The 10490-nt window shown below is 33.7% G+C and overlaps 1 pseudogene across 1 annotated transcript; it reads right to left on the bottom strand.

The window, feature by feature from the left end:
* Positions 1–7937: 7937 nt before the first annotated feature.
* Positions 7938–8092, bottom strand: LOC307059587 (large ribosomal subunit protein eL39-like; annotated as a pseudogene). Its single transcript has one exon. The product of its transcript is annotated as a large ribosomal subunit protein eL39-like (transcript).
* Positions 8093–10490: the final 2398 nt, after the last annotated feature.

Raw genomic sequence — 10490 nt, 5'->3', positions numbered from 1 at the left:
TCCTATTGTCCTGTGCAGGTGGTCTGCATTCTCCAGTATGAAAGCCATCACTCATAAGTGGCTATTTACATTTAAATTTATTAACACTAATAAATAAAATTAAATATTCATTTTCTCTGTCATCCTAGTCACATTTCAAGGGCTAAATAACACATATGTCTAGTGCCTACCTTATTAGACAATGCAGTAGAGCATTTCCATTATTACAGGAAGTTCTATTGGATAGTGCTGGTTAGATGTTTGTCAAATGTGTTTCCTTTACCTGAGCATGCAGCTAGATATATTTTCCAGTCCCTTACATTGAGCCCTGGCCATGCCACTAGTTCTCGTCGATGGAGTGTGAGGAAATGATATGTCTCTTCTGGGCTACGCGTGGAAGGAACTTGTGTCCCTGAATGATTACATGGAACAGAGAGGACGTGCTCTTTCCTCAAGCCAAGGTGAATTGTGACAAGAGTGAGAAATAAATCTTGATTGTGTAAATCCATTAATATGTTGAGGTGTTTAGTTGTAATATATAGCCCAATTTGTTTAGTACATTGCCCTACAAAAATGTTAGGAATTGTGAGATAGCATTATTAAGTACCAATAATTTTTTTTCAAAATACTGCAGACACGAATCCATTCTTATTGTCATTTATTACTGTATAGTAGATACTTGAATGCAGTTTTATTTTTTATATTTTTGTAGGTAAGTTTTTTCCTCTTGATATTTGCATAAATGTTCTTTATTCATTAAAATATTTATTTTTGTATATGTGTACACTGATTTTTTCTTGGTACTTGGTGAACCCTTTAAATATTGAAGCTAATGTTCATTTTTAGCTTAAGAATGTTTCTGTTATTTCTTTAATTATTATTTTGGATCTGTTTGCTTTATACTATCATGAATTCTTTAAGCTTCATTTTTCCCTGTAGATTAAATTTCCTGGGTCTAGTTTCTTTTTATTTCATTATGTTTATGAGTCTGCCTAGGCTTACATAACAAAATGCCACAGGCTGGGTAGCTTAAAAAACAGAACTTTATATTCTCACAGTTTTGGAGGCTAGCAAATTTAGTTGCTGGTTAGGACTCTCTTCTTGGCTTGCAAATGGCAGCCTCCTAACTATGTCTTCACATGGTCTTTCCTTGGTGCATGGGTGCAGGGAAAGAGATAAAAAATGTTCTCTTATTTCTCTTCTTATAAGGACACTAATCCTAAGGGATCAGGACACCACCCTTATGACCCTATTTAACATTAGTTACTTCCTTAGAAGCCTCATCTCCAAATACAGCCATACTGGGTGTTAGGACTTTAACATATGAATTGAGGGAGGGGGAAACAAGCATTTTGTCCACAACAATTATTTACTTTTTATTGCTTTATTACCCTCAGAATTCTGGGAGAATTCTAATGGTCTTCCTTTTTACAAAATAGATTTTCTTCAGTTATAAAGTTGTTTTTCAATGCCTACATCATATTTGAAATTTTGACCCCATGATTTTCATGTTGCTGCATTTTTTTTACAGATCTCATATTGTTTTCATTTTCTCATGATTACTTGCTCTAATATCAAGGCTATGTTTTGATTTTGATATATAAAAATTCAATGACATTTATTTGTTGTTTTAAGAACTGAAACCATAAATCCAATGAGCAAAAAAGGGACTCATTGGAAGGTTCATGGGCTAATTTAGGAAATGGAAGAGCAAACTAAACCATTAAGCACTGAAAAATTCAATTCAGAAATTGTCATCAAATGTCTCAGCTCCAATTTTCTCCAGGTAATTTCTCAAATTACCTGGAGAAAAAATCTCATTGACCTCATGAGGTCACATTTTATTTGTTTTGAGATGTGTGATTTTGGAGATAAAGTGTGTATGTCTGTTGAACAGACAAAAAAAAAATCATTATTAAAGAGGAAAGTGAAATATTTTTTCACTCATAATTTTCTAACTTTCTATAGCACATTTTTATCTTCCAAAAATGAAAAATAAATATTTTTTTCTGACAACATGATTTCTTGTAGGAAATCTACTACATAGAGAAAGACTTTAAAAAATTATTCTTTAGGTTAGACTTTTTCTTCTTCCTTGTATATCATTTCATTGCTTTCAGAAAAATGGTAGCCTATTGTTGTATTTTTGTCAGGGCGTTTTTTTCCCAGCTTTATTGAGATACTATTGACATATGACATGTAGATTTAAAGTATGCAGTGGGATGATTTGATATATGTATGTATTATGAAATGATTACCATAATAAGGTTAGTTTACATTTTCATACCCTCAAACAATTACCTTTTTTTGTGGTCTTAACATTTAAGATTTATTCTCTTAACAACTTTGAAGTATATAATACAGTGTTGTTAATTATAGTCACCATGCTGTACATTAGATCCCCAGAACTTATTCATCTTATAGCTGCAGTTTGTTCCCTTTGATTAACTTTTTCCCCATTTTCCCCACCCTCAACTCCCAGCAACCACCATTCTACTCCCTGTTTCTGAGTTTGGCTTTATTAGATTCCACATATAAGTGAGAACATGCAGCACTTGTCTTGCTCTCTCTGACTTATTTCACTTAACGTAATGCCCTCAAAGTCCATCCATGTTGTTGCAAATGGCAGGATTTTCTTTTTTTTTCATGCCTGAATAATATTCCTGTGTGTGTGTGTGTGTGTATGTGTGTGTGTATAAATGTGATCTATATATCACATTTCCTTTATCCATTCATTGATGGACAATTAGATTGTTTCCATGTCTTGGCTGTTGTGAGCTATACAGCAATGAATGTGGGAATTCAGGTATCTCTTCAAGAAAGTGATTTTATTTCCTTTGGATATATACACAGAAATGGAATTCCTGGATGATACAGTAGTTCTATTTTTAATTTTTTGAGGAATCTTCATACTGTCTTCCACAGTTGCTGCACCAATTTATATCTATTAACAGTGCACAAGGGTTTCCTTTTCTCCACATTCTCACTAATACTTGTTATCTCTTGTCTTTTGGATAATAGCCATTCTAACAATTGTGAGGTGGTATCTCATTGGAGTTTTGATTTGTATTTCCCTGATGATTAATGATGTTGAGCACCTTTTCATGTACTTGTTGGCCATATGTATGTTGTCTTTGGAAAAATGTCTGTTCAAGTCATTTGCCTATATTTTAATTTAATTGCTTTTTTTGCTATTGAGTTGTATGATTTCCTTATATATGTTGGATATTAACCCCTCTACGTGATTAGCAAGTATTTTCTCCTGTTCTGTAGGTTGCGTTTTCATTTTGCTGATTGTTTCTTTTGTTATGCAGAAGCTTTCTTATTTGCTGTAGTCTGAGGGCCTTTATATATTTTCTGTGTGTACAGCTCTTACAAAAGTGTGGATGATCAGTTGGTCCTCTATGGCTCCTAATCTGAGCCTATCTGCATTATATAATTCAGAAATACCTTGACCATCTTAGTGTATGGATGGTATATTTTTCATTTCCAAGGTTAATGCCTATTTCCACTATTTCCATATTTTGAAGGTCATTTTCATTGATATCTAGAAGGGGAGATTTAAATACTATGATCCCAATATCAACCAATGCAGTATATTTCAAATCTCTTTTAAATGAAAGTTGCCAAGCTTAATGTATGTTTTAAACATTTTAAAACTTAACTTCATATAATGTATTTGTGAGAATAAAAAAAAATCACAGTATACATTTCTCTCTGAGGGGTAATGCCCAAAGCATTTATCAATCATTGACACATTATTAGGCATTAGATCATCAGATGAAAAACAAAGGGAATATGAAGTATGTGTGATAACAATGTCAATAGGATAAGTTGTGGAAGCAAAACTCAATTAAGGGATATTGCTAGGAATGGCAGACTTGAAAATGGGAGCCTTTGGGTAGCAACTTATTTCCCTAAAGCATGTAGGACAATCTGATCTTTTTTTGAGAGTTTTTTATTGTGGATGGACATGGAGATTATGTTCTAGCCAACAGATGTGCTTAGTGTAAGAAAAATAGTAAAAAGGGAAGAAAAAACTTTAATTTACATTTGTTCTATATTTATATGCATATATTACATATGAATAGGCATATTATATATGCATATTAATATAATATGAATATATAAAATATAAGAAAATGAATATATGCATAATCATATGAAATTAATAACAAGGTTACTGTGAATGTGGTTAACATAATGAGATTGGATATAGTATGAAAACATGTCCACAGGTGGTGTCATTCATGAGTAGTCCTATGCCACACAACTAAGTGGACATAGGTGGTAGGCAACCTGGGAAGGAAACTTTTCACTGTTTATCTTTTTATACATTTTAATTATTTGTACTATGTGACTATATTAACTTTTGAAAGTAATAAAATGAAAAAGTAAATCAAATGTCTTGAGGAGAGGAAATATGTGACTGAAAACAAATTAAAATTGCATGTTTTATATCTGTCTCACAAGTAATACTTTTTGTCAAAAGAACTACTTCTTATAGAAAAAACCTCATCTTTATAACTTTTGTTTTTCCTTATTTTCTCCATCTTTTTCTTCCCTAAAAATATAAATCAAAACAGCCTTTTTGTGATTACTTCAATATGTGCATCAAAATATTTCATGACAAAATAGTAGGAATTATTAACCTATTTAACTAAAAGTGATATGAAGTTCACTTTTTTCAATAAACTTGTAACCTGCAGTTTTATTTTTAAAAGCAAATTTCATAATCTCTTTTTTCCCTCAAGCATTTGACTGGATTGTTGGGTTTCTTAGAGCAAGGACATTAGGCATTAAAACCAGATGCTTCTCATGAACAATCATTTCCCTCTAAAATCAAGCTAAACTGTCTTGAAATCTGAATTGATAATTTTTATTTCCATTTTAAACAAATTTCAACCTCAATTTTCATCCCAGCAGTCATGTATTCAAAGGATATTAAATCCAGAAATATCAGAAGCAAATTATTTAAACATTACTTGGGGAAGCCCATTGTGTTCTAATTTCACTCAAGTTGCAAAATAAACGTGTCAGGAAAAGTTAGGCTGTGCTCTGATAACACACAATCTGAAACTTTTAGTGGTCTGAAATAGCTAAGGTTTATTTCTTGCTCATACTTCTTGTCCATTTCTGGACAGTTAGGAACCACCATCAAATCTTCCTTACTCCAAGCTAGAGTTTCTTAGCTGTGGTACTATTGACAGTTTGGGCTGGCAAAATTTTTGTTGTCTCAGGATGGGAAGGGTAGAGGTTGTCCAGTGCACTGTAGAATATTTAATGCAGACCTGGCTTCTACTCACTAGATGCAGGTAACACCCTCCACAGTCATGCCAACCAAAAAATGTCTCCAGACCTTGCCAAACATCCCCTAAGGTGGCATAAGTAACACAGGAACCAGTGCTCTCCAAAACACTTCAGTCGGGACAGAGTGAAAGAATGCATGCAGAACTGCTCTGGGGCTCTTTAAGCTTCTGCCTGAGAGTGATCCACACCACTTTTGATTATAGAGTGTGAAACATGGCCATATTTAACTTCCAGGAGGGAAGAAGTACATGTTCTCATGAGGGGAATAAAAAAAAATATTAGGGGTCCAACACTAATGACCATCAGATTTTTATTGTATGTTTTGTCAGGGAAATGAATATCTTTTCCTTCCCCCTAAGCAGTATATTTTCAGCAGCGAATCATTGACTTTAATCATATATGTGTGTGTGTGTGTGTGTATAATATATATATATATATATATATATATATATATATATATATATATATATATATAAATAGAGCAACTATTTATCATACCTTTGGGGCATATTAGAAAATAATTACTAAAAAACTAGTGATGATATACTAGTTTATAAAATGTATAAAGGAATACCATATCATCCTCAACGTATTTTGTGTTGAGTATTTACCATGCAAGGAACTGCCCTAAGGTCTTAGGTTCACAAAAAGTAAAAAGGAAAGGACAGACATTTTCTGAGTATTATGAAAGATGACTTTTATACATATTATATTATTTAATTTCCCAATAATTATTTGAGGGAGGTATCATACCTTATATCATTGAGTAACCTGAGAATCAGAGAGTTTGAGCTGTGACCAGATTTATTGAGTTGGTAAGAAACACACTCTGAATTCAGATTCTGGAGCCATCTTCCCAACTCTGTGCTTTCTTCATTATATTACTTCTTGGCTTTGTAGCCTCCACAACTAAGGAATTTATAGTTTATTTAGATGTGACATATATGTAAAAATATCTAACAATAAAATGTTTAGAGGACTTTTCTCCTTGTACTTGAAGTTATGCTAGAAGTTATACCAGAGTTGTTGTCTCTTAAAGTTAGAGAGAATATTGAATGTCATTCAGTAAAATTGTCTATTTAAAAAATGTAAATGAACTATATAATTATTTGTAATCCAAATTTCTGGTTACCTAAATGCATAGCATTAAAACTTATAAAATAATTATGAGGTATAATCATATTGTTTCATATCTTTTTTATAGTTTAATATATTAGCAAATTTATAGGAACAACACAGAAGGTGGACAACGTTAAAAACATGTACTTGCATGTAAGACAAGTCAGTTAGAAAACTATAGTGAATGGATGGAATCTACTGTATGATAAGAATGCTATAAACACCATTTAGTTGCTACCAATAAAAAATTTACTTGTTTTAAAAAATCCAAATGCTGGCATTGTATAAGGTTTAGTAGATTTATTTATAATTGTAAAATTGAACTGCTGAAACTTCTTCATGGAAACATTTTGACTTGCATTAATGTTTTACATCTTACATTTATATTAACAGTCCACGTACAAATGAAAGTGGATAAACTGCCAATACCTGACTTCTGTCCCCTAGTTTTCTACTTGCAATCACATACACTTAGGTGCTTTTTGACTCCACGGGGAGTAAAAGATATCAATGTTCAGAACTATCAATAACAGGAAGAATAGAAAATTGTTTTTGAGAACTTGATCAATCACAGAGTATAACATTCTCTCATTAGTAAGGTACCTCCTGACAGATGCAGAAAAGTTACCCAGATACTCTAGCAGCCCTACAGCTGTCATCTGGGAATCCTTTAGGGTCAGATAAATCACGGATAACTTGACATGCCAGTAACTCCTTTGCAAGCATCATTTTCAGAGACTGATTTGTCCACTCAAATTGACCTGAGAGCCACTTTGGAAGACAGTTTGGTGGTTCCTCAAAAAATTAAACATAGACTTACCATATGACACAACCATTCTACTCCTTTCAAGAGAATTGAAAACAGGTCCACACAAAAACTTGAATACAGATAGTCATACCAGCATTATTCATAACAGTCAAAAACTTGAAACAACCCAAACGTTTATCAACTAATTTATGGATAAACAGAATGTGGTATACATATATGATGGAATATTATTTATTATTTAGCCACAAAAAGAATTTAATCATTTTTTTCTGTCATGTTTGAATTTTTTGAACACAAATTGAAAAACTTGGAAAAAGATCTGAATTTTCTGACACTAAAAATGTTCTTTGTACACATGTGCATCACTAAGGCTCTTTGGTTGCTAATAGTTGAAATTGACCGATCTAACTTAAGTAAATGAGTAGTTTGTTGAAAAGACACAGAGAAGCTCACAAAATTGACAGAAAAATCTAAACAATCAAACTTTGGAAAGGAGAGAAAAGTCTCAGAAACATCTCCTCTGGTCTATTCCTTTGTAGTAGCTTCAATTGTTTAATTTTTTTTCCCCAAACAAAAGGTCTCACATATTACTGAGCCAACCTACTTGTACAGAAACATAGAAATAAAGAGAAAAACAATTATTTTCCCAGTAAAATATGTCCAACTGTCCCAGATAGTGGTGACATTTTCAGCTTGTTATGGTAAGATGCTAGCGACCTTGATACAGCATAAATATGTGGGCCATCTTACGTGCAGTTCCTTACAGACACAACTTGGTTCTTCCCCAGCATCTCCTTTTGTCACTGTAGTGATTTTATTACTAGTTTTCATCTGAATCCATTGAGGAATGGGATTATTCTGCTTTTGTTTCTTGTCCAGTAATCTCTTTATCCTGAAAGTCTTCAGAGAAGACATAGTGAAGAATGGTGTCAACCACACACACCTAGATGGAAGAAAAAAGTGGCAACTTCAACTATTTTTTAACTCATGTCATTCTGCTCAAGACACAAACACTGAGGAGAGAGAACTTGATTGGTTTGGTTTAGGTCATATGCCAGTCCTTGGCCAAGGGAGTTTGACTATCCCACCTAAATTGTGTGAAAGGAAGTGGGGTAGTTTCCCAAAAGACATTCAGGGAGCTGTAACCCAGAAAAGTGTCAGGTGACAGAATTGTCTTTGAATTCGCATCATTCCATGTACATGTTTTATCATTTCCAAGGTCACCAAACAGCAGCAGTAACCACTAATAAGGAGTCATCAGAAAAGGTGCAATTTCACTAGCAGGGAAAATGAATCATATCTTCTTTTAATTTCACTTTAGTTTACTAACTGTCCATAATTTCTCAGGAAATTTACCATTCTCTAAAATTTAGGGAAGGGTGGAACAGACAGTTTTAGTGCAATTGGTTCAGGTGGGAGAGAGTCCTGTCATGGCTTATAGAAATCAAATAAAGCAAATCACATTGCATAGAGCACTAGACCAAATAATAATTGTTTAAAAAATGTATTCTTCAACAATTTAGCTCATATATAATTTGGTGTACTTTTATTTATTTTTTATTTTTTAAACATCTTTATTGGAGTATAATTGTTTCACAGTGTTGTGTTGGTTTCTGCTGTATAACAAAGTGAATCAAATATATACATATATATATCCCCATATCCCCTCTGTATTGCATCTCCCTACCACCCTCCTTATCCCACCCCTCTAGGTGGTCGCAAAGCACCAAACTGATCTCCCTGTGCTATACAGCTGCTTCCCACTAGCTATCTATTTTACATGTGGTAGTGTATATATGTCCATGCCACTCTCTCACTTCAACTCAGCTTACCCTTTCCCCTCCCTGGGTCCTCAATTCCATTCTCTATGTCTGTGTCTTTATTTCCATCCTTCCCTTAGGTTCATCGGAACCATTTTTTTTTTTTTTCAGATACCATATAAATGTGTTAGCATACGGTATTTGTTTTTCTCTTTCTGACTTACTTCACTCTGTATGACAGTCTCTATGTACACCCACCTCACTACAAAAAACTCAATTTCATTTTTTAATGGCTGAGTAATATTCCATTGTATATATGTGCCACATCTTCTTTATCCATTCATCTGTTGATGGACACTTAGGTTGCTTCCATGTCCTGGCTATTGTAAATAGAGCTGCAATGAACATTGGGGTACATGACTATTTTTGAATTATGGTTTTCTCAGGGTATATGCCTAGTAGTGGGATTGCTGGGTCATATGGTAGTTCTATTTTTAGTTTTCTAAGGAACTTCCATACTGTTCTCCATAATGGCTATATCAATTTACATCCCCACCAACAATGCAAGAGGGTACCATATTCTCCACACCCTCTCCAGCATTTACTTTTTGTAGATTTTTTGATCATGGCCATTCTGACTCGTGTGAGGTGATACCTCATTGAACTTTTGATTTGCACTTCTCTAATGATTAGTGATGTTGAGCATCTTTTCATGTGTTTGTAGGCAGTCTGTATATCTTCTTTGGAGAAATGTCTATTTAGGTCTTCTGCCCATTTTTGGATTGGATTGTTTATTCTTTTGATATTGGGCTGCATGAGCTTCTTCTGTATTTGCAGATTAATCCTTTGTCAGTTGTTTCTTTTGCAAATATTTTCTCCCATTCTGAGAGCTGTCTTTTTGTCTATTTTATGGTTTCCTTTGCTGTGCAAAAGCTTTTAAGCTTCACTAGGTCCCATTTGTTTATTTTTGTTTTTATTTCCATTACTCTAGGAGGTGGGTCAAAAAGGGTCTTGCTGTGATTTATGTCATAGAGTGTTCTGCCTGTTTTCCTCTAAGAGTTTTATAGTGTCTGGCCTTACATTTAGTTGTTTAATCCATTTTGAGTTTATTTTTCTGTATGGTGTTACGGAGTTTTCTAATTTCATTCTTTTACATGTAGCTGTCCAGTTTCCCCAGCACAATTTACTGAAGAGACTGTCTTTTCTCCATTGTATATTCTGGCCTCTTTTATGAAAGATAAGGTGACCATATGTGTGTGAGTTTATCTCTGGGCTTTCTATCCTGTTCCATTGATCTATGTTTCTGGTTTTGTGCCAGTACCATACTGTCTTGATTACTGTCACTTTGTAGTATAGTCTGAAGTCTGTGGGCCTGATTCCTCCAGCTCTGTTTTTCTTTCTCAAGATTGCTTTGGCTATTCAGGGTCCTTTGTGATTCCATATAAATTGTGAAATTTTTTGTTCTAGTTCTGTGAAAAATGCCATTGGTAGTTTGATAGGGATTGCATTGAATCTGTAGATTCCTTTGAGTAGTGTAGTAATTTTCACAACAT

Source organism: Hyperoodon ampullatus (assembly GCF_949752795.1).
Source record: "Hyperoodon ampullatus genome assembly, chromosome: 1".
Classification (NCBI taxonomy): Eukaryota; Metazoa; Chordata; class Mammalia; order Artiodactyla; family Ziphiidae; genus Hyperoodon; species Hyperoodon ampullatus.
Note: the sequence above shows the minus strand (reverse complement) of the source record. Positions and strands in the feature narration are given on the sequence as shown.